General features: G+C 43.2%; 1 long non-coding RNA gene across 4 annotated transcripts in view; it reads right to left on the bottom strand.

Moving 5' to 3' along the window:
* Window positions 1-8,958: 8,958 nt before the first annotated feature.
* The window catches only part of LOC125641832 (uncharacterized), a 133,235-nt gene continuing 116,285 nt past the window's right edge, over window positions 8,959-25,908 (bottom strand). For 3 of the 4 annotated variants that reach the window (XR_007358167.2, XR_007358168.2, XR_007358169.2), the window contains one exon: window positions 11,684-12,634. This is a non-coding gene — a long non-coding RNA (uncharacterized LOC125641832). Of the gene's footprint in view, window positions 9,019-11,683; window positions 12,635-25,908 lie in introns of those variants that run through there. The other variant, XR_012669603.1, reaches the window with a different exon arrangement.

The raw sequence follows: 25,908 nt of genomic DNA, 5'->3' as shown, positions 1-25,908 counted from the left end.
AGACATAAACCAAAGCTACCTCCCTTAACAGAGAACTGGTTTGGACAACAGCATCATCAACACAAGCCCTCCCTTTGAAAAAATCCTTCGATGCTGCAAGGGGCCAGGATGGTGTGATGAGGTTTAAATTGTAATGTCTCTGGAGCACCATGAGTTAATCTGGCCATTAACTGTTAGAGTTATCCACTTCTGAATAGCTGCTCTTTAGGTGGTGTAATAAATCAAACCATGCCACATTAATGGAAAGCTAATGATAGCAGGTTAACCTGATTTTTCCAACTGAACTCGTATTCAATCACCCTGTCGTCCTACCCATCACCCAATAGATGAATCCAGTCGTCATTCATAGGTTTGAACCTTTGATTTTTCAGCACCTTCTCTATGGCTGCCTGCTATTATCACCAGTAAAATACAACATAATCTCTCTCTCTAAGTTTAATAAAAGACAATATCAGAGCTTATCAACAACCTTAGAGTGTCTGGCAAATAGCCAGTCTTGGCTCTGCACTATGAACAAACAATTTTCTAAAACTCTTGCAGTATCCAATGGAGAAGGTTATCTTTTCCAAAAAAAAAAAAAAAAGCTATTAAGCTGTTTGTGTGCTCTGCTTAGTAACTGGCTGTGGGGTGGTTTTTGGTTTTTTTTTTTTTGTATGCCTATTACCCTGTTTCTTTTTTTGTTTTGTTTTCTTGGAAAGGTCTTCAAAGGAAAATTGCTGAGCAGCAGGTTTCAGCAGGTTTAAGATCATAATTTTCTTTATTCTTCATATCTATGTATTTGCTTATTATGCACAGGTGAATGATTCCTAATTGTATTCTAAGACATGTAGTTTTACCCTGGCTACTGTAATAGGCCTTGCCAACCATCTACTCCGTTGTATAAGCCATTCACCATGGAGTTGCTCATCCAATGAATTAATGGCGTGTTCCCTGGCTGGAGCAAACAGAAGCGAGCCCTTTATAATCTTTAGGCCAGTCGTTAGGACATTTACGTGGGATATGGAAGACCCAGGTTTGAAGCCCCACTCTAGAGCAGGGAGTTGAACTGTAATCTCCCTTCTGCCAGGTGAGTGCTCTAACCATTAGGTTTTAGGCTACTCTGTTCTCAGTCTCTCTTATTGTAACTGTTCTATTTTATATAAATACTTAACTATTTATTGGACCACAGAGAAAGCATGAGTGACTCTAGAGCCTGGTTTTGATGGCACTCACCTGGGAGTGAAGAGATGTTGATTCAGATCCTTCTATTGAATCAGGCAGAGAGAATCAATTAGATGCCCAATTCTAGCTTCGTGATTTCATTAATTAATGCTTGTAAAGTATTTTGAGACTCTCTGGAAAGAGGTACTGCACAGAGAATGAGTAAGCTTTTGGAGCTTCTTTGTCTTGAAAGAAAACTTGATGCAACTTCCTGTGATCCACTGATCAGTCCAGAAACATCCCTGCTGTTTCACTTGAAGAGTGACCCAAAACTTTCCAAAAGCATCTACTGATTCTGAGTGCCCAACTTGAAACGCTTTGGGCCTGATTTCCTGAGATGTTGAATACTCAGAACTCCAGCTGAAGACCATGAAAGCTTCAAGTGCTCAGCATTTCTGAAAAGTCAGGCCTATCTGTCTTAAATTGGACACCCAGAAAATGAGGGGCAGAAAATTAATGGACACCATTTAAAATATTGACTCTAGAGTTCGCCAGTACAAGAGTACGACTTCTGACACTATTGGCTTTACCCTGACGGCTGAAGTGAATTTAAAACACAACAAGATCCAACATTGGTAGGATTTGCACCCAGCTGGCTGGGCAGATCAATGATTTTCCTGATGCCTCTTTATGAATTAGGTTGTGCTGATATATTAATATCAAACATTTTGATAGTTTGAGAGCACAGGTTCTGGAAAGCAACAGAAGTTGTGGTCACCAATCTTTTTACGATGGGATGCAATGATGACCTCCTGGCAAATGAGGCACCATTTAAACCCCTTCCAAAGGAGGCAAGCCTCCTCAGAGGCAGGAGAAAGGAGAAAAAAAATCCTCTAACGTACCAAACTTAGCTAAACTAAACCAAAACTAGAAACTAGACAGAAATAATCTAGCTGAGACATGCTCAGGGCAGGCACACTAAAACTTTGTCCGAGGCTGAGGCAGCTGAGAAGGAACTAAGGATGGTTCGCCCATGCAGCCCTTTATAAAAACATGGCATCAAGAACAATGATATGTAGAGAATATGCACGGCCTGAACGGACACTGCTAAAGTGCACCTTAACTAGAGCTCCCATAGGGACACTACTTGAAGAAGAAAGATGGCTGTCTGGAGTCAGGTGTCCAGGGAATGGAGGGTCATAGTTGCAGAGTGGCAGCATGAGCCATAAGTGTTTCTGTCTCTGTCAGATTTCCCCAGATCAGGAGAATTTTGTTGGTGAAACCCTTGCCACTTCCATTGCAGACTGAATGAAGAGGAAATGCCATTTGTGAGAACTTGGGGGACCAGCCTAGCCAATAACCTGCATGGGCCTAATAGTGACCAGTAGAAAAATCCTGCCTCAGAGGTATTTGGATAAACACTACCAAAATTTTCCCTTTGCAAACATCTCTGAACACTGTTCACATGGAGCAAAATAAGAGGCCCAGCCAGCACAATATAGCCAGCCTGAAGTTTTTGTGCTTGTTTTTTTAATCTCACTTTGTTTCTTTGTTTTGCTTTGATGGCAGATGGTCTGGTGGAATCAGAGCATGATCCCTTCCTTCCTCTCTGGTTTTCATCTTTGAGAGACAGAGCTGCTGGGGAGGGGTGAGGGCAAAGAGGAGTTGAAGTCTTTTGTTTTCTCCTTTCTGTTGCTATAGTTCTTCAGTCTCCTTTGAGTAACTCTCTCAGTGTAAGTGTGGCACTCACCTTTGTTCCAGGGAAGCAGAAGAGTCAGTTTCCTCTGTGACTGAGGTTCACACACCACTCCCTGATCAACTAACAGAAGATTTGAAACTGCAAAGATGAACTGAGCCCTTCTCAGCAGCTGAAACAAATACAGCAGAAATAATTCCAGCTCTGCTTTCTCAAGCCCTAAGAATTCAGAAGGTGAGAAAACTGTATGTTAATATATATGGCTGTATATATTTCTATACACACATAATATAGGAGGGGCTATTATTTACATTATCCAACACGTCCCTTTATAAGACTGTTTTCAGTTGCTTTTAATTTTAACACACCTCAACTGTTTGGGCTGATATTTACCATGCTAGGTATCTGCAGGCTGGTCATAGGCAATGTGGAGGTGCAACCTCCCTGATTTGAATCAGGGAACAAGGTGTGTCGGGGGTTGTCTGGGGTGCCCATTGGAACAAGGAGCCAGGGTAGGGAGAGAAACTTGGACTGTGAGTTGGCATGGGGGTAGGCTGGGAAAAAAGACTGGAACTGTGAATCAGCAGGCTGAATGGAAGGATGTGGGAAGAAGGGCAGACAAACCTGCCGAGAAGCAGAGATGCAGACGAAAGAACTGGGACTGGCTGGGCAAATAGATTTGGACAAGAAGCTCAGGGAAGACTGGGACCCAGTGAGGGAAGTGGAGGTGTCTGTAGGCCAGGGGTAGAGAGGAACAGATTGGATAAGAAGCCCAGGGGGGACTGGAACTAGCTGGGCACATAGATTGAGGACAAGGTGCCAGGCAGGTGGGGTTGTGGGGGGAGGGTGTCTGAGAATGGCTTGGAAAGGAGACTGGTGCTGGGTAAGGAGTCTGGGACTGGAATAAGAAGCCTGAAGAGCAGAGACTGGGACTGGTTAGGTGAGAAAAATGGGACTGGGACAAGAAGTCTGTGATAAAGAAGAAACAGGACTGAGATGGGTGGGTTGAACAGAACAGGGAAGAAGCAGCCAAGCTTTCGGAGAGTGGGCAGAAGAGTCTTTGTCCAACAGAGCACACTCCACTCCAGAGCTTGGAATGGAATCCAAGATTCTAATGTCTCATCATTCCCTCGCTGTCAGCAAATATTTGTGAAACCGACTGGCAAAGTGTCTCATCTCCCTCCAGTGCTGGTACCCTTCTGCATATACATTACGATATAGCCTTTGATTACATCATCACATACATTTTTCCCACAGGACCTTGCCTCTGGACAGGGTGGAGTTGCTCTAGGCATGGATCCGGGAGGTATAGTGAAAAAGACTGTTGTCTGTAGTACCCCTGACTCATTTTTTGGAGAATTTGGAAGGTTTGTACTATCTGAAGTACTGGAAACAGGCAGGTATCGGCCTACCCAAACCTAAAGGCCCTCCTCATCAACTAAGGGAAGGAAAGTTCACCAAGTCCAGGCTCTAGTTGATTATGGGGGACAACAAAGGAGAAAATGGCAATGGGATTGAAGTCTAAGGTTTGTGGCAAGATGGCCAATTTTAGTCTGGTGGGTCCTGCGCTTTTCATGGTGGGGAGCTAAGATGCCACCCTTTGCCCCTGCTCTTCGGTACCAAGGGCCCCACTACTAGACCAGGAAGGTGTTAGAGGAGGGAAGCAGGCGAAGAGTCTGGGTTTGCTCCTCGCTCTGAGTCCCAGCCCCTCTCAATCCCTGTGGGTTTCTTACCCTCATCCCCCTTAGGTGGGGTTACCCTCAGTCCTTAGATGCTGTGGGGGAGCAAGTCTCCCTTACTCCAATTCTCAGGTCTTCCAAATCTCTCAACACACCTCCAAGCTAAGCTAAGCTAAGCTAAGCCTTACTTGACTGCAGGTGCTCCAATTAACCTGCAGCCACCTTCCCTCATCTACAGGGAACCATGCCTTAATTAGCCTTGAGCTTATATATCTAGCACTCTCCCACTGCTCCCTGGCCCTCCTGTATCATAGGTTGAAAATCAAGGAACAGGAAGGGGACACTAAAAAGAGAATCCAGGACAGCACTTACTGCTCTTCAAAGACAGTCAGTAGACAATGCCCAGAGGAAGTTTGCTTGAAGAAGTGACCAAACAAGGGAACAGAAGTAGACCCCACAGTTGCAGAGTACCCCTCATGCAGCTTCCTCCTCCTGCTGTGATAGAAGACTGTTTTGCCAGTGTCAGGATAAGGTTGACAAGGATGTTCCATGATTTTGTGAGGCTATGGATAGGGTGTGAATAGCTCAGGAGGTGCAGGGAAAAGGGCAGCTGGAACCCAGAAAGCGGTTCTGGCAGTGCTGAAAGAGGGACTGCAACCTGACACACCTCACATCAATGGTGGGCAACCTGTGGCCCGTGGGCTGCACACGGCCCATCAGGGTAATCTGCTGGCAGGCCACCAGACCATTTACATTTGAACGGATGCCTGCAGCTCTCAGTGGCCACGGTTCACCATTTCTGGCCACTGGGAGCTGTGGCGGCCATGTCTGTGGACGGTCAATGTAAACAAACTGTCTCATGGCTTGGCAGTGGATTACCCTGACGGGCTGTGTGCAGCCCGCAGATTGCCCACCACTGCCCTAGACAAATGTGTGCCAGAGTCTCCCTCCTCCTACAAAAGAGACATGTGTCAGGGGATTTTGTGAACCACTTCGATGCACACCCATGGAACCATAATGGAGTAGAGATTGGCCTATGGGAGTTCCTCACCCTCCTTAGGTAGCAACAGGTCCCGCCACTTGCTGTTGGGGCAGGACACAAGGAAGTGGATGGTGTCAAGCATTGGCACATACAAATGTTCTCTGGGCATGGTTCAGCGTCGGACTGGATGGATATCATGCAACCAGCTCAGGTGGCATGTTGGGGATAGGTGGGGAGGCTTGTGGGGTAGGGGGCCTCATGATGGGTTCTGGAGAGACAGGTGTCAGTGGGTGCACCATCCCACAGAGCCCATTCAAGGAAAGTGAGAGAAGTAGGAGGCAAGGCTACTCTCTCTTCCTGAAGAACATAACAGGGGATGTGGAAGGTGGACAGCCCCATGTGCTGGCCAAGTGCCACAGGGTCCACCCAGTCCCTCCAATTATAGTCCAGGCGATCTCCAAGTTCGGTGCACCAAGGAGGACTCTGCCACCGGCAAATGGGGATGGAGGTTGTGTAGCAGGGGTTCTGTGAGGCGGTCCTCCACTCAGTGGCCACTACTGACCTGCTTGCTGAGATTAGCTTCCTTCCAGATCCTGAGGAGGTCCTAGTAAAAGACTGGCAGCTCAGGGAGGTCTTGGGGGAAGACTTCTCAGGTTGAGGTAAAAGGGCTGCTGGTAGTACTCGGGCCCTCAGAAGCAGTGGAGGAAAGCATGCACCAGCACACTCCCTGCTGGACTACCTTATAAAATGACTGACCCAACAACCCTCCATTGGATTTCAACAGGAACTTTGCCGGAGTAAAGCCTGTGGGGTGTGCCCTTCATGCTTTAGCTGGACTCTGTCTCAAATCTTCCCTGGAGTGAAACAAAGACTCTGTATACTAAAAAATGTGGATCCTTTTTCCTCTATTCACAGTTACTTGCTGGATGTGAATTCAGCTTTCTAATTAATATACTTGCAACTATTTTTCATGTGGACATATTCACCTACAATATAATGATAAACAATAAATAATGCAGACAGCAATGAGGTAGATCAGTGGTTCTCAAACTAGGGCTGCCGCTTGTTCAGGGAAAGCCTCTGGCAGGCCGGGTCAGTTTATTTACCTGCCGCATCCGCAGGTTCAGCCAATCACGGCTCCCACTGGCTGCGGTTCGCCGCTCCAGGCCAATGGGGGCTGTAGGAAGGGCGGCCAGCACATTCCTTGGCCCACGCCGCTTCCCGCAGCCCCCCTTGGCCTGAAGCGGTGAACCACGGCCAGTGGGACTCGCGATTTGCCAAACCTGTGGATGCAGCCAGTAAACAAACAGGCCCAGCCCTCTAGGGGCTTTCCTTGAACAAGCAGCAGCCCTAGCTTGAGAACCACTGAGGTAGACAATCTGCTCTGCAGCACACTGTACAACAAGGACTCATCTGTGCCTTTTCTGAACGCTACTGCATAAGGGACAGAAGCACTGGAAGGCATTGTGCTCACCATCACAGGGACGTGCATCTGCTGCTACACCCCTTCTAAGAGTTCACCAGGCTCCTCCTTGTGCCTGGCTTGCTGGCTGCTGCAGACTGGGGATAGGGCAGGAGCCCAGCCTCATCCTTCTCACATTATGGAGACTTGTAGCTAAGCAGGGCACTAGGATGGGCTGTGATTGTAGCTGATCATTGTGTGTGTGGTGCAAAGAGTAGGGGGTTTGTTACACTCTCATCCTCCACCCTAGTTCGCATGAGTAAAGGCAATTCTTTGAAGTAAATTAATATATCTTGAGGCCCCTGCCCAGGCAAAGTCTTACTGAAATCAACAAGAGCTTTGCATGAATATTGACTGAGTGAGGACCTCAAGATTTGGCAGAACATTAGGAAGCTAAAGTAGTGATAACCATGAGCAAGGAGGTAATGCACAAGCCACTGAATAACACACATATTTCAGAATTAAACAGCCAAATCTTGATGTCTCCAGGAAGTTGATGCTGTTGTGGGAGTGTCCTAAAGAGAGGGTGATGGAATGGCCATGATTGTTGAAGTTGTCATGGAAAACTATGAGGGAGTTTAGGTCATCTCTCAAAATATTGTTGGTTTCATAGGGCTTTCTTCCAGAAATTCTTTCTCGAGAGGGACCTCTAGGTTGGCATATTGGGGAGCCATCCGAGTACCCACGGCTGTTCCTACAGTTTGGCGAAAGTGTTCGTTGTTGAATGTAAGATTGTTATGGGTGAGGATGAAAAGGATGAGTTTGGGGTGCATGAGAGGTGTCTAATGTCATGTAAATATTTCAGGCAGTCAGCAATTCTGTTGTTTGGTGAGGGTTGTTGGTGTATACAGAGGTGTCACTAGTTTGGTGGCATGGATGGCATTTATAAGGAGGTTGTTAATGTTGCTGAGTTTCTGAAGGACGTATTTGTTTTATTTATTTTTTCAGGAGAGGGAAAAGATAACAATATTCAACAGCATGAGCAAAAATAATCACTGCAAACTGATCAATTAATAAATCATACAAATAGACACCTAGGTTGGAGGTCAGAGTGGACAACCTGCCCTTTGTATGTTTTCCTCAGCATTTCTTGAGGTTAGACAAATTATTTTATTGCTAAGTGTGCATCCTACATGGCAGATGTTATTCATCTTCATGTGGCATCTCTTCCTGATTCAAATGTGGTTACTGTTACAAAGGTACCACTGACTGGAGAAGGGAGCACGGCCAGAGTGCCCGAGGAATGTGCTGATCAAAGTGAGGCTTCTGTAGAGAAACAGCTGAAAGTTAAAGCTGCCCTCCAAAATACTGCTCCCAGTGGAGAATCCTCCTTGAGGGGCAGCACGCCCCACTCTCCCACTGAGCAATGGAGTGATTGCAAGTTGCACACACACCCTGTGCTGGTGGAGGCAAATCAAACCTCATCCCTTCAAACCCTTGTACAAACACTGACACATTAATATCAGTAGAGTGGGTAGTGGCTGAACTTAGAGTCTGCAGGTTTGGGAATCCTATACCTCACTGTCAGCTATTTTTTTTTTCAACCTATGGGGCCAGATTATAAATCTGTGTGTGTGAGACTGAGAGAGCGAAAGAAACTTTGGTTAATGGGTTAACATTTTGAATGTATATTACTATGGTACTCTTTATCATTCAGGTAAGAAAAACTGTTATTAAACAAATCTATCAAGGAACTCTTCTTTGCATCTTGCTCATTATCATTGCTTTTCAAAATTAAAGAGAAAAAAAATCCAATGGTTGCCTATCAATCTAGCTTGCAGTTTAGACACCATTGTAGCACTGAGCAGTGCTTCTATTCCCGTCAATCACCTTTTGTATCATAAAGAAAAGAAAAAGTTACTGACTGACACCAAGGAGAATTTATTTTACATTCCACCCTCACTATCTGCTGGGGCTTTGGGAGTTGAAACTATCAAATTAGTGTCAATTTGAGGCATTTCTGAGAAGTAGACAAGGAAGAAAAAAACACCTAAGCTTACCTGCATTCATTTTACATGTGGCCTGCTGCCAACTTCTAATCATAGGCACTGTCAGTCCCCTAGAAGGACATATTACATCAATGTCCACATTTTACTTTAATTATACAAATGAGTAATCTTCTTGTGATTGAACTCCAAGAAATGAAAAGGCTGGGATTTAAGTATCAACTCAAACACAGTTTTGGCTTCTTCTATTATTTTTAGAAAGAAATATTTCCTTTCTGACAAAGGAAGATGAGCAAAGAGTTCTTCGATTGCTTTCTCTTTGCTCCATTGACATTTATCTACCTATCCTTCATCTTAGCAATTCATGTTGTGAATGCCAGGGAAGACTGATGAGCCACTCCTTATAGGTTTAATTAAATAAATGTAGCAAATAGAGGGCAATTTAGGGCTGGCCAAAACCAAAGGAATATTGGAATTCAGCTTGAGATTTACATTGAACTTCACTCCATGAAATATAATGAGTTGCACATACAAGGTTACTGCTGCCTTTTGCCTACCTTTGACAAAAAACATTGTCCAAATTCTCCCCTCAGATCCTTCATATAGCATATTATTGGAACAGGAAATGCATGATCACATCAGAGAGCAGCATAAACTGACACCCATGCATTCCACATCTACCCAAATTCCCCACACACCCCTAAAAATACATAAATAAATAGAAAAACCTGTAACTAACAAACCAATCAACCAAAACACTAACTAAATTAAAACAAGCAGAGTTGTGACCCCCAAAAGGGTAAGAGCCAAGACTCCATGGGGACTTTGGAACTTTGCTATTTCTATTGATTTTATGTGGAAGGCACTCCACTGCTATGGGGATGAGAGGCAATATAAACCCCAAAAATAGATTAAACTAAGTAAAATAGAAAGAATCAGATGAAAATCCCCACCGACACTAGAATAGGCAAAGCTCACTCAGGGTCATGTTTACACTGTGGCCACTGTTTTGTTACTTTATGTGCATTATTTATAATGTTACAGAAACAATTGAATCAGATGTGATACTTGTGAAATAATAACAACAATAAGAAAAAGTCTTTGTGCACACTCTCTCCCACACTTTTTCTGCCCAAGAAGCTGTGACTTGTCGATTTCTTTTCCAAGTGTCAGCTTGTCTACTTTGCTAGTCATGTGTGTCTGAGATTTTCTTGCAGCATGTTCTCACCTGTACCTGAGCTCTGTTTTATAAAGTATAAGCTGATATAATTAGTACTCTGGTGCAAAGCTTGCAGTCCTTAGTCTGCTGATTTGCTGAATGGGATATAAAAGGATTAGGATTTTTACCAAAATTTCAAAGGAAAGGCATGTGGGCAGTTGGGTTCATTCAATAATCTACTGTCTGCCTCCACATCCCTCATACTCCAAGCATGGTATGTAGCAGGGAAGGGGTTGGAGGGAAATGGCTGATTGGGGCAGGGGACCAGGAAGTGCTGCTCTATACAGCATTGGATTGCTGCTCACCTTTAGGAATTTATCCATGTAACATACTGTGGACATTTTGATGTGGAGTCCCCTCTGCTCTACCAATCCCTTCCTGAGAGAGGTTTGTGGGTCAAGCAGGGCTTAAAGTAACAGGGAGGCCAGCTCCTCCTCTGCTGCTTGCAAAGAGAGAGCTCTCACCTCCCTTTGGCCTGAGGAATAGCACTCTCCAGGTCTCCTTCCTCCTTGGCTGGTGCAGTGAGAGCACCAAATCTGTTTCCATGTACTTTAACTGAGATTCAGGTGCAGCTAAAGAGCCCAGGTGCATGCCCTTCTGCACTGAGGAGTAGCACTGAGATCCTGGACTTTGCACAAATACTCCAGCCTTCCCTGGATGATCCAAGATAGGTGGGATTTCCCTGGAGGACCACAGACCTCATTAACTCTGTCAAGAGTGAGGCAGATCTGAGCCCCATAAACTCCCATTAACTGGATAATTCCATGCAACAACACAGCTCCATGTCAGCAGAGCTCTCTACCTAACGTTGGCCCTTCTGAAATTTTAGACATGGGAGGACATGATATATCCTCAAAAAGAAAAGGAGGACTTGTGGCACCTTAGAGACTAACAAATTTATTTGAGCATAAGCTTTCGTGAGCTACAGCTCACTTCATCGGTGCCACTGAATGCATCCGATGAAGTGAGCTGTAGCTCATGAAAGCTCATGCTCAAATAAATTTGTTAGTCTCTAAGGTGCCACAAGTCCTCCTTTTCTTTTTGCAGATACAGACTAACACGGCTGCTACTCTGAAACATGATATATCCTCTTATCCTCACTCCGTATAACCAGGCCACACTTCTACTGAAGTCAATGTGACCTTGAATAAGGACTGAAAGTTTTAGCCCTCTTGGAGAAGTCCATCCCAGGCGGAATGCCACTGAAACTAGTGGAGTTACCTTAGGGAGGAGTTACAGTCTATCAGACCTTGTCTGCCTTCTTCTGGAGACAAAAGCACCCTGTCATTCTCTCCCCCGCCCCCAACCCCCCTCCCCCCCACACACACACACTCAGCTGGGGCTACCAACAAGACTTAGTTTCCAGAGGCCTAGAGGGGCCAGAAAGTGATATGGACCAATGAGGAGCCAGCAGACCAGGTAGAAGGCTTACCTGTTTCTTCTGAGGGTAGTGGTGAGAATAACAAACAGAAATTATCTGGCATTTTCAATCATATTGAATTACCTTCACCTAAATATTCATGAAAATTCCTGCAGGCACTTGCAAAGTCTTGTGGAAATTTGGAATAGACTTTATTTGGTTGATTGTAACAGATACAGCTTCAAAAATGCTAAGAAACTGATAGAGATGAATACAGGGGTAGCAGTCCTGCAGATAAAACTCCCATTAGATCATATTGAGTGAAACTGGTATAACCTCTGGTCAATGTGTGTTTCATGTCCCACTCTCATCCACAGAGAATGTGAATCTGTTACAGTCACCAGCTACACAAACTGGATTTTACCTAAAGCTGTGGAGACAGATGCTTTTACCTCCAAAGCTAACCTGGCAGCCATCACGTAGGCACAGGAGGTATGAACTCCCTTTCCCTGTGGCAGTTAAGAATCTCTGAGCCCTATAGACAAACTCACCCTAAAGGAGGACAGGCACTGTTACCATTACCTGCCTGCAGGCTTTCTGCTTTAGTGCTCAGTCAGTGCTAGATAGCATCCTGGCCCAGTCGTCTACTAGACAGGATATGCTGTGTTGTTCAATCCACTGGCTGTGTGGGATATGCTTACCTATGGGATTCCACAAGGAACTATCCTCTCCTCCATCTTGTTTGACATGTATCTGAAACTGCTATGGGAGTTGGCAAGGCAGCACTGACTTAAAATGTCACCAATGAGCAAACGACAACCAGCTCCATATCCCGGTGGGATGGCACTATGAATTGCTTCAAAATACTGAAGCAACTCTAGCCATTGAGAGGCCCACCACACCAATGTCCTGCTCTCTTCACTGGCTTCCCATGGAATATTGGGTCAAATTCAAGGTTTTGATCCTCCCTCATGTTCAGAAGCCTCCATTAGGCTTGGTTCAAGTTACCCGAGAGACTGCCTCACCCTGTGTGATCATGACTTCCCATGACAGCTACAGTCCAGTACAATGAAACTAGCAGCTTTAGAGTGAGACTTTTGAGCAGCACACCGTTTTCTTGGTGACTGGTCCATGAATGGAGAATTCAATTCTAGAAGAGAAGAGAAAGGCCATGAATCTCAATATTTTCAGAACAAAGCGTAAACCCCACTTCTTCAATCTGTCCTTCTCTTTGTAACCCCATGAAAAACATGGATTATTTTTTAAATCCCTATGGAATGGGGAAAGGAGAAAGAGGTCCAGAGATCTTTTTGTGTTCACTAATTAAAAGGTATAGAGACAACATGATAATAGGCACTGCATAAGAACAGAGACAGGGCCATATATACTCCCTCTCCAGCCTGCACTGCCCACTCTTGAGGCTGCACTGGCCCAATATGGGCTACTTTGGGAGAGGGGAAATTGCAACCACGGCCAGTGGGAGCTGCGATCGGCCGAACCTGCGGACACAGCAGGTAAACAAACCAGCCCGTCCCTCCAGGGGGCTTACCCTGGTGGGCCGCGGGCCAAAGGTTGCAGATCCCTGATCTAGAAGTACAGTGCCTAGCATAAAGAGGCCGTGATCTCAGATTAAGTCTCTCAGTGCTACTGCAATCCAAGTAATAAAAGAATAGTTAACAACAAGCTGCTTTCAAGAAGGAAATAATATTTTTGGCTATTGCAGAACAGTGCCTATATATGAAATTATAATAACATCGCTACAAAAACTACCTTTTCCTCTAAAGCATCTCCCTGTTTCAAAAAGTGCAAATATTAATCAGGTATACATTTTAAAGCTGCATTTGGCTGTGCTGCATAGCTCTGCAGCTCATGGTATCTCAAGTCCTAACAGTATCTGCACAAATAAATTTTGATATGCTGCAGACCAGGGCATCTCACCTGGGGAGGGGTCGTAACCTGCTGCATAGTCAGAGGGGTGTGCCCACTGGGTACCATCAAACTGATTGGGTGGCAGGGAGAAGTTGCAAAATCACTTGTTGCTAGGATCCAGCAGTAGCATGATCAGAAGAGGGAAAAAAGTGCTCATTACCCATTCTCTGCTGCTACCTCTGTTCTGACCTTTCACATACTTAGTCACTGAGCAGCTCCTCATTGTTCCCTTCTTCCTGTTCCCTTTCCACCTGTACAGTGTCCAGCTCTGGGAGAAGCAATGCATTAAGAAGCAACTGAGCACTGTGCTGCTGAGGATCAGGAAGCATACATACTAATACCAACCTCCCCCCACTAACCCAAGCCAGGATCCACTCCCAGTCAGCACTCATCACACCCCACCAGCACCAGTACGCCCCACTTCAGCAGCTAAGAAGTCTGTGGCTTCTTGCCTTGACACAAATCACACAACCTTTTGTGCCACAAAGGAGATTGGAGTGCAATGCAGCAAGAGCAACAGGTTGTTTGTAGTTCCCAGATGGAAAAATACTGAGAACCAGTGCTGAAGACAGGTCACTTTAGTTTACATAGGTAAACTGCAATACCCAATGTGATCATGATACAGACAATTTACTACCGTCACATCACCTGCTATGCTACAATTTCCAATGTGGTTTTTAAAGACATTTAATGTGTCTTTTAATGAGAAAAATGGACCTCTAGGCCTTCCATGCTGTTATATATTCACTAAAGAGAGAATTCCCAAAAGAAAAATCCAAAACAAATGTGTTGTTTTTCCCCCCTTCTTTTAAAGCATAGTAAAGTAGAATGGCATACAGTTCTGGAGCCTACAAATTTGACGTGTCCTAAATGGGACTTTGTGCTCTGCAGAGGAGACTCCATTGATTAATATTGAGTTCCTGTACAAGAGAAACTCCTTTTCTGAAGGACAGCTAGAAATTCAAGGTTTCCAGGCTCTAGATTAATGAAGCTGAAGATGAGCTCCACAAGTATGATTCAGCAAATGTCTTGCACCTCCAAATAAAGGATTTTTTACAGAGTCCTGTGGCAAAGTAAGATATTTTGCCTGACTTACTTATGTCCACATTGTAGGTAGATCCATCTTGGGTGTTGTCTTCCTTGGAAATATTGGGTGTGATTCATTCCTGCACTGGTGCTGAGTGTGGCATTGAGATTGGAAAGAGGTAGCTGTGTTTTCTTTGTGCTGAGTTGAGGCCCAGTGATGGTTCCTCCCTCCTTTAGCTCACCTCTTGTATGTGTGTGTGGAGAGGGACTCAGAGCCAGCACACTCAGCCTTGTGCTTGCTAGGGTAAGCCGTACCTCAGTTATATTCCCCATGCGAGGCCTTCCAGCTGCTTTTCAACCATTTTGATCTGACAAAGGTAACCTAAAATGGCCACGAGGCACTGATGTTTCAGGCCCATAAAGCTATCTCTCATAAAGAGGAAGAATTTAGAATCAGAAAACGTTGCTTGGCTGATAGTAGCATGTTCTGGAAACAACGCTTAGCCGAGTGACATTAAAACTATGGTCTCTACCAGCTCAAAAGGGCCAAGTTAGAAGAAGATCAATGGGATACGTGAAAAAAAAACATGTCATTAATTCAACCCCCATCGCAAATAACCAAAAACACAACAGAGAAAATTTGGGGTGATGTTTAGCTGTGCTTTTTATTAATTTAATTAATTGCTTTGTTAATGCCAGATATTTTACAGGGAGATAGTTGACACGGTGTTATGTTTTATAAAGCTCATTTCTTGGAGCGCAATGTGCAAATTAGGGTAACTTCACCTATCACTTGCTTCATCAGTATTTACCCTTAGATGAGATTAAAAAGCATCATTGCTTAAGGAGATGATGCATGTTGTTGAACCAAGGAAAAATCAGCAGTGCATATTGCAAACAGCATAGTAGAGTCAGCAATTTGGTCTCTTAAAATATGAATGCTCTTTCCCAGTAACTCTAATTACCATAGTTCAGTGGTTCAAACAAAATGATCCAATAGGTTCAGAACTGTTTTCTAGCCACCAACCTTCCAGTCAAAATCTTTAATCTTCTTTATAGTGCAGTTTGTCTTACATTCCCCTGAAAGGTCTCTAGCATGCAGAAGTAGTTTTTCCTTTAGGGTACTATCATGGAATGATATACAAATCCTCCAGGAGACAGAGGTTTAGCTTTCTGGGAGATTTTAATTTACCCCTTTTAACTTGATGATGTGAGCATATTATATAGGCAACTAAACTCACTTTTTGAAATATAGGTGATATCTGAAATGGCAGGTGATACTGAAGTAAGTATTATTTTTTGTCTTAAATAAAAAGTTATAAACCACATAGAAATAATGTTATGGTTATAACACAAACTGAGAGAAATCAGGACATTGAAAATTGAGGCTGACATTGACTCTAAGGGAAAAGGCAGAGGAGTGTGAATTCACCTCAGCATCAGTCTGAAATGTTCTCTTCTTTGGGTTTTGTTTGCAGCTTCTGTCAACAAAGCATTTCTCCTAACCAATTTATTTCAAAAATATTCCATATAACTATCTAAAATAAATAATGGATCAAACTAAGATCCTCACTCAGTTTATCCTTAGACATTTCTTAGCAAAAAGACTATCGAGTGAAGAATAAAAAATGTGTAAGGTCATTAGGGTTTGGCTCATTATTTATCGCATTGTTTCAAATATCTACCACTATTTTTCCCCAGCAGATAGTGATCTGCCTTTATGTTCCACTGCTGTACTGCACAGATTCTGCAGTTGGCTACACACCACTCCTTCATGGTGTAGACAGCAGCTCCATGTCACGAGTATGTTGATAGATTAGAAGTTTTCCATCATAAGGGCTGTACAAGCTGCAGAATGTGAAGCAGGACCATTAGAAGAGAGAAAGCATAAGGTGCCGGGAGGTTTGTGGGACTCAGAAAAATGTGACAAGAAGTTGGGTATTAGAGAGAATGCCCACACAGGATAAAGACCCCGATTCAGTAAAATACAAGCAATAAGACAACTCATGTGCTTAAAGATAGGCACATGCTTAAATACTTTGTTGAATCAGGCTCAAAAGGAAGGAAAGAATCAGATAAGGGGATTGAAGAAAGAATCTTCAAAGTAAAAAGATTCTGTGAGTCTCTCCTTGATTCCATAAATGTGACGGACACTAGCCTTAGAAATCAAACTGGAATGTTAGTGCCTCCTTGAAATAAAAGGGGGTCATTCATGTAAGTTTTCTTGGTGTTATTTCTTCAGTCAGCATGGCTGTAAATTCAGCTGTGATTAGTTCACTTTGTTCAAGGCCATCCTTGTAATCAGAAGCGACAGAAGGTTAGACCAAGAGAATGCAGCACAATACATGTGAAGATCTTCATTCCACAGTCCATCTGCATTTAAATGAATGCAGAGCTGTCAGCCCTGAATAGAAACAACACAAAGGCATCTGAAACACATTAACATTTCACTTTTAAACCAATATTTTATATAGGCATTTATGGCTTATTCAATACATATACACACTGAGCTATAATCCCAGAGATAAACACGGAGAGCCAGTTTGTGCCTGGCCCTGAGCAGATCTGTTGTGGGTAGAGTGGAGAGCAAGGATTTTTTCCCTGCAGCTTCTGCCTTTGTGCTGAGGCTGAGCACAGTCCCACTGTGGAAGGGAGGCACTGCTTCCTGACAGTCATCAGTAGAGCTAGCCTCCTAAATGGGGAGAAAGGAGAGACAGAGTGACAATGAAGCTACAAATGGCCAGTCATGGATGGGAATTGCATCTTTTCAAAGGAAGATGGAACGGCTGCTGTAGGATTACTCTTCTGCCTTCAGAGGAACAATTCTGGCTGAGCTATCAAGAATTCCTTTCTGATCAGCAAAGCCCCTCGGTATGCCCCACAACATGGGTCATGTTTTAAAAGCCACACCCTGCACCTGAATATATAGAGTCAGATCCTCTGTTGCTGGAAGCTCTATCTAATTCAACAAGCAAATAGTTTGTCTTTACAACCTCAACAAAGGGCCCAAAAGTGCTCCAAATGAAGTCAATAAATAAACTCCCACTGACTTCACTGGAAGCAGGATTATGGCTAAAGTCCTCTGTCTGAGAGAAATAATACTCCAAAAATGGTGATCTACAGGTGCATGCATAGAGAAAACAAAGAAGCAATATAATGAGAACATCAATATAAATACAACAATATACATATGGCAATACACTGAACATTTCAACTCGGTTCCGACTATAATTGAGGGTAGGGCCAGAGTCTCACTAAAAATTCTCTTAGTTTTGCATCTGCTGAAATAAATCAAAGTCCAGAAATGAGGAGCATGGATACTTTCCGGACAAAAACATGTAAAATAAAATGAATGGAGAAAAAAGTATGTTTGATTTTTAACAGTCACATAACTTACTATTACAAACATTGACACTAGGTTTTAAACTTCAACAGAGGAAAAAATAATTGTTAGCCACTCTAGTGTCCTTGTGTGCTATGTTTCAGCTTTAGTATGAACCTATTTCATCCAGGTTATATAAGCCCATAAATAGTAGTTGGTAATAGAACAGCTGCCAGTACCTGAACTAAAGACATATATATACACAACCACTTTAGAAAAAAATGCAGATGTAATGGTATAAAATCTGCATTTTCCTTCAAAAGGAATGTTTTTTTTTTTGTTACAGGAAATGGCATTTTATGAATAGATATTATGCAAAATGCTAAATCACATTTTCTTTTCTTAATTACACTCAATGTGTTCTCTAAATAATTGCCAAGTTTATTGCATTCATATACGTTTGTTTATGAAGGATCATAAGTATTCAGTGTCTGTGGACCACCCAAAATGGAATCAATTGAACCTTAACAATAATCTCTTACCTCCCTTTAGCATTCTTTAATTAACACACTATGGGGGGTTTGGAGTGGGTGCTTTGTTTGTCACATTATAAATCCTGCAGCCCTAGGACTTGTAACAAATTAGGAAGTAAAGTGTGGAATGAATTCTCTTTCTTAAAATGCGAGGAACTGATGTTTGGAGGCGATATGACCAAGAAACATGAACACAGCAATGTAATTAGTGAAAGTGTGTTACTTTGCTTTTATCACGCTGAAGGAGAAAACAACAAGCATGACATTAAAAAAGGGAAGAATTAGATACAAAATGACAGTCCTATTAGAAGAAAGGTTACTTTTTATTACAATGGACTGAAAGTACATAACTGCGGGAGAGAAGGAGAAAACTAATGTTCTTTACTTGTAATTCCTTCCTATAGAGATAGACTTGTCAGCAGATTGTTGCTGAACACATCCTTTGATCCATCACTCACAAGTTGACAGCTATAATATATCCTGTATTTGAATATTCCCAGGTCCTGAGCTCATAGAATAATATCAATCAAGGAGTGGAAGGGACCTCAAGAGGTCACCAAGATCAGTCCCCCACACTAAAGCAGGGCTAAATTAAACTAGACCATCCCTGACAGGTGCTTATGCAATCTGTTATTAAAAACCTCCAAGACGGGATTCTACAACCTCCCTTGGAAGCCTGTTCCAGAGTTTAACTATCCTTATAGTTAGATAGTTTTTCCTAATGGCTAATCTAAATCTCCCCTGCTGCAGATTAAACTAATTACTAATTGTGCTACCTTCAGTGGACATGGAGAAGAGTTGACTCATATACACTTTGGGCCTGTGATTCCCATCTTTACACTGATACAATTATTCCCAATTTACATTGGTGCTTGTGACAGCAGAGTTGGCTTTTAAATGTTTTCTCCACATACTCATAGACTCATAGATCTTAAGGTCAGAAGGGACCATTATGATCATCTGTGACCTCCTGCACAATGCAGGCCACAGAATCTCACCCACCCACTCCTGCAATAAATCTCTCACCTATGTCTGAGCTATTGAAGTCCTCAAATCAGAGGACACTTATGTATCCCATCAGAACTCTTTGCTTACTTTCAATGAGGCCTTGCCTGCAGGCTGAAATCCACTGAAGTACAGCTCAATGAACTAGTCTTTGGCCTTTTCACCTCTACGGAGACATGGGGAGCGGGAGGGGGGGATATGGTACTACATTTAAAATGTTGAGCTGGCTCTGAGGCCTGAACTGGAAGCCAGCCTTGTGTGGAGTAAAAGGAAATCATTAGAGGACTTTGAAAGGTCCTAAGTTAAATGGCCTCAATTCACTTTGAAAGGTCCTAAGTTAAATGGCCTCAATTCACTTCCTGGTGGACCTCACCACACAGCCACAATACTGTAGTCTAAGCAACTTCCAGTTCTCCAAAGGGAAGTGGAGTGTAGTCAGGATGGATACTGGGGTACTGTTCTGCTGTGCTGTGTGCTATCCTAATAGATGCTGAAGTTCATTGGTGCAGGAGCTGACGGAATCTAAAAAAAATCATCTGCACTTTTCCTGGCCTGCACACACAAAAATAATTTGCCCTAGCATTGTCATTTAGAAAAAAAATCTCTGCATATAAAAAAAAAACCTAAGAGTAGACAAACCAGTATAAAAATACAACAACACTGATACCATGTCCTCTCCAAAGCTGGGCTCATTTCTACTGGTGAAACTGAACCAAACAGTATGTTGGTATCATTTTAAGAAAAAAAAACAAAAAACTATATAGCACATAAGGCCACTACCACTAAATGTACTAGCTGGAATTTTCAAAAGAGCCTGTGGGAATTAGGAGCCCAAATCCCACTGAAATTCACATTGGGCACCACTGCAGACCATTCATAAAGTTCAAAATGAAGCAAAACAAAATATCCCTTCACTGTTATTTACAGCATTGCTGGTGTAAGTCTACTTGAGAGAGGTAAAAAAATCCTTTAACCACCCTGAAACATCATCATCAAAAACAGCCTAATGGAAATTAATAAGAGAAAGGGGAGATAAAAGAGAAACGGTGGCTCTCCATCCAGAAAAATCTGACAGGATTTCTTCCATTATAGTCAAAATAATTACGCTATACCAGAATAAGAATAAACTGTAACACCAATTTTAACAGTGTATCAACAATTATTCAAGAAAAAACATGTCAATCACAGATATACATTGAAAAGATTCCAGTGCATTGATTCAAATTATACTCATATCTACTCTTCAATAGAAAAAGCTTTTGGTCCCAGTCACATGTGGTCATCTCTTCCTTTAGTAATAATGGAAAGTTGTTATGTATCCTAACCAATATTAAATTCTCCTTGAGAACCCACTTTTTGTTTTAAGATAGCTTGCAGGCAGTGTTTGGCAAGGCACATCCATTACAATTTCCTCTCTGCAACTTTGTGTCTAAAACCATTGTTCTATGCCCTGTCTTGTCTGTTTGTTGTGTCTAACTCAGATTTCAAGCTTTTAGGGGGAGGAATGCTCTCAAGCTATGTTTGTAAAACATAGTGTGAATTTAAAGTAGAAATGACATTTAATAAAAATGTTAACCTGAGAATTCCCAGTATTTGAAGAATCCAGAAGCAAAGAAAATAACTCATTGCTTGTGCAGCCTCTTCTCCCCCCCACCCCCGCCCCACCCCAGCCCCTCTACGTCAGAAGTTCAAGGTACTTGGGGCACTTAGTGCACAAACATATGGATCGTGAGCCCTTTCGCTGCCTTGACAGAAGCCCCTCACCGCTGTGGCATTCTATGCCAGAACATTGCAGCACACCGAGAGAGGTATGCCCGTGCACTTCTTTGTAACCACTCTTCACAGCCGCTATTAGAGTTTGAATGAAAAGCTACAGGCCTCTCCCCTCCCCGTCCAGTCAGCCTCTATTGCCAAAGCCTTAGCAGATTGAGGACCTCTAGTAGATAGATATATTGATGATTTTTTACTGGAAACATCTGGGGAATAAGTTCTGGAGGGGCAGAACTACCACACTTGCTGGTCCCATCAAAACAATCCATAAAGGAAGAACAGTAACACAAAACAGAAGGAAAAGAGACTGGATAGAAGGAGGCATCATGGTTCAATGAACAGGCCATTGGACTAGGAGTCAGAATTGATTCAATTCTCAGCTCTTCCACTGACTTACTGTATATAACCTTCGGCAAGTCATTTACCACTCTATGCTTCAGTTTCCCCCATCTAACAATGCTCACCCAGATTTGAATGTTAGTACTAGGTTTTTATTATTATTACCAGCAGCGCTGACAGAATATTTTAGGCTTGTATTTACCAGCTGGTCCAGCTATTCCCCTAATCATACTTTCTGGTGCTTATGAAATATATGATTGATTTAAAACCATCCAGAAATATTCAATAGCCAAAACATCTGCCACCTGCCCAATCATATCAGACCCAGGATACACCTGAAATTTCATGACAGCACCTGTGGTCATGGGGTGTATTGCCAAATTTTGCAGACTTAGGTTGGGATACAATTATTTTTTGGATGAGGTACAGAAAAGCAGCCAGACTTTGGGGTGCTTATTTGAACATCTGAATGAAACCCTAACTCCAAACTAAAAACAAAAAATCTTCTGCGAGTCTGATCCAACTTCCATTGAATTCAATGGAAAGGATTGTGCCTTTTCTGAAGCTGAGGCATTTTGGTATGTGTGTCTGGCTGGTATTTTTTTTTTTTTTTTTGTTAAAAACACTCTTCCTGATAATCAGAAATTACTTTACTGTGAAGGCTTTAGGGGATATGAAAAACTCAATCTACAAGGCCACTGTCTTAGATATAGGATTGATTTACATCCTGCTCTTTGCACATTTGCTCTGTTAATTGTTATAGTTCTGGAAAACAACAATCCACTAATAGCTATGAGTGTGGTTTTAGGGGAAATGGAGATATGGAAAACATTAAACTAACAAACAGGAATGGAACAGGATTTATTTAGTCACAATGAACCTGAAAGGAAAACAAAACTGGAGGTACCATTATCATCCTGACCTTTTAAAACCGACCCTCTACTCCTCTTGTGATGTCAGTTTTAACAACATAGATATAGCCTTATGTTTCAGGAAGCGATGGCTGAACCAGTTCAGAAAACATGTTCCTATACATATTTGACCATTTTTGGATCCAAACCTGAACTGACCCATTTAGATGGTTCCAAAATGTTTTATTAAGGCTTTTTCTTCCCTCCCATTGTTTCATCTGAATATGTCTAGGGCTAATGATACAGACTTGGATTTTCAAAGTCACGGAACTAGAGGGGACATTTTCAAAAGCAACTAAATTACTTGGGAGCCTATGTAAGTCAATGGAACTTAGTCTTCAAAATCAAATGGCAGCTGGAGCCAGCCCAGGCTGGGTAGAGAGACTCAGGCTAGTGCACATGGGATTTGAGCTAGTGTGTTAACAATAACAGTGTAGATGCTGTGGCTCAGGCTTAGGGAGTTGGGTGGGCTTCAGACCCTGAGCTCCAGCCCGAGCTGCAGCATCCACACTGTTATTTTTAGCATACTAACTCGAGCTCTGCTAGGATAAGTCTGTCTACCCAGGCTGGGGGGCTTGCTCTCAAAGGTATATCTGTACTACAGGCAAGGGCCATATTTTCAAAGGCAAATAGGGTCCAGATCCTCAAAGGTACTTAGGCCTAGGTGCCTAAAATGCAGATGACCTCCTAGTGGGGTTTTTGAAAAATCCCTTAGCAGTTTAGGGCATTGATTTAAATCAATGGGAGTTAGGTATCTGGCCTGCTTAAGTGTTTTTGAAAATCCTGCGAGGTGTCTATCTTTTGGTGCCTAAAAACCTTTAATAATCTGGCCCTAACACCCACAGACAATCAGTAATTCCTAAGTCACTTAGTCATTTTTGACAGGTTTCAGAGGAACAGCCGTGTTAGTCTGTATTCGCAAAAAGAAAAGGAGGACTTGTGGCACCTTAGAGACTAACCAATTTATTTGAGCATGAGCTTTCGTGAGCCACAGCTCACTTCATCAGATGTTTACCGTGGAAACCACAGTAAACATCTGATGAAGTGAGCTGTGGCTCACGAAAGCTCATGCTCAAATAAATTGGTTAGTCTCTAAGGTGCCACAAGTACTCCTTTTCTTTTAGTCATTTTTGAAATTTTTACCTTCGGTCCCTTTGAAAATATCAGCCCTATACACTTGAGTGTTTTTTCACAACTGAATCCAACCACTGTTCTCCACATTTACTCAAGCACAACATGCCATATATTCAAATTGTACCTCTACCTATTAAAACTGATCACATAACTTTGACACATATAGAGCCAAGCTCTTGAAGAGTCCACTCTGCAGTTAGTGGGATTACTTACGTTAAACAAGGTTAGAATTTAGCCCAAATCCTTTATTTAAATCAATAAAAGATACTATATATTGTGTACATTGAGCAGGATAGAGCTTTTCCTAGTATTTTCGGGATTGCACGAGTATTGCTGATATCATGTGTGACAAAGTTCCTCCTCTGCCTTGGTGGGTCCCACACTTATTGACGGATTTGCTCGCCTCAGATATTTATGGCAGCCCTCAGTTTGGCCACTTTTGCTAGTGGCTCAAACCTGCCATTCACTCAGCTAACCTCATCACTGGCCAGCATGAGGAAATGGAAGGAGAACAATCCCCACAGTATCTGCTGATCCACTGAGTGGGTCGGGGGACAGGCCAGGGACCTTCCCCTCTGGTGGGACCCACAGTCCAGGACAACTCCTCCTGTATCCAAGAGGGAGTTGGGGGGATAGGGGGAACCCAGGCCCGCCTTCTACTCCGGGTTCCAGCCCAGAGCCCTGTGGTTCACAGCTGTCTACAGTGTTTCTTGTAACAGCTGTGTGACAGCTACAACTCCCTGGGCTACTTCCCCATGGCCTCCTCCCAACATCTTCTTTATCCTCACCAAAAGGCCTTCTTCCTGATCAGGGCCAGCTCTACAGCTTTGGCCGCCCCAAACAGTGAAAAAAACTGCCGCCGTGACGGCAAAGGGGAGACGCTGCTGCCAAATTGCCATGCAGCTGCAAAGGGGAGAAGCTGCCGCCGATTTGCCACCTCAGCGGGGGGCGCAGAGAAGCTGCTGCCAAATTGCCGCCACGGCCAGAGGAACTGCCGCCCCTTTCGAACTGCCACCCCAAGCACCTGCTTGGAACACTGGTGCCTGGAGCTGGCCCTGTTCCTGATGCCAGATAGTGTTTGTACTCCTCAGTCCTCCAGCATCACGCCCTCTCACTCTCAGCTCCTTAGGTGCCCCTCACTGACTGAAGTGAGGTCCTTTGTAAACCAGGTGCCCTGATTAGCCTGCCTGTCTTAATTGATTCTAGCAGCTTTTTAATTGGCTCCAGGTGTCCTAATTAGCCTGCCTGCCTTAATTGGTTCCAGCAAGTTCCTGATTTTCTGGAACTCCCACTGTTACCTTACCCAGGGGAAAGGGACCTGCTTAATCTGGGGCTAATATATCTGCCTTCTATCACTCTCCTGTAGCCATCTGGCCTGACCCTGTCACACATGCTTTTCAATTACAGTGATAGGAGAAGTTCAAAAGGGTCAGAGGTTCAGTACTAAGAAGAGGAACAACCAGCAGTCGCAGTGCTTATCTGAAACACTTTGGCCTAATCACTGAACTGGAAATTTTGTTATAAAAGGTTCTTTTTTCCAGTCCTTGCTACTTCAGCCTGGGTCTCAAGTACAAGGAGGTAGACCCTCAGCTTGTGTATATTGTAATAGCCCCATTAAAGTCAATGGGCCTTTAACAATCTATTCCAGCTCAAGAGCTGCTCAAAAAACAGCCTTTCTTAAAGTGGTAGGGCACTTTGACCTTTGCTACCAGATAAGGTCAGCATGTGCAGATATAAAAATGAGAGGGGGAGGAGGAATGAATCTCCAAAAAGATTTTGTTTGGGTCCAGTGTGAGTCTTGGGTAAAGTATTATACAGCAAGGCTGAGTTTTTCAAAGCTGCCAAGGGGATCTGTATGCCTAGTTTCCACTGAGTTTAATGGCAATTAGGCATACTTTGGGCGTGGGGGAACCTCAGCCCCGATGTTTAGGTTCACACTTTGACATCCTCCCTCCATGTGGGTGAAATTCACTGTTAGGGGGCTTATTCCTTCACCCGCTTACTTCCCTGGTCCTTCTCGCATGAACAGAGAGCAACAATACCCAAAGTCCAAAGGTGCAAACAATTTGATGTTTATTGGGGTGAACTTCCAGCAAGCATGATTCCAGTTTTCTTCCTCAGCGTTCCCCTTCCCAGCTCTGACATCACAGAGCCTTACCTGTGTCCCTGTTCCCATTCCCCCCCTTAGCAAAACATGATTCCAATTTCCCCACGCCCATTCCCTGTTCCTATTTCCCCCTCACTTCCTGACTGCAGACTATATAGTAAAACTTGAGTTCTGCTTAGCTATACCTTAACTTATCATTTTACTGAAATTTAACTAATGAATCCTAACATATTGCAACATGATTATTTAACCAATTATATCCCACCACCTTAATTAGTTTACACCCAGCAAAATTAATTGTACAGCAGACAGAAACAATCACAGAACCAGACAGAGACCATGCAAATA

Source organism: Caretta caretta, chromosome 8, assembly GCF_965140235.1.
Source record: "Caretta caretta isolate rCarCar2 chromosome 8, rCarCar1.hap1, whole genome shotgun sequence".
Lineage (NCBI taxonomy): Eukaryota > Metazoa > Chordata > Testudines > Cheloniidae > Caretta > Caretta caretta.
The sequence above is the reverse complement of the archived record's forward strand: the minus strand, read 5'-3'. Positions and strand labels throughout refer to the sequence as shown.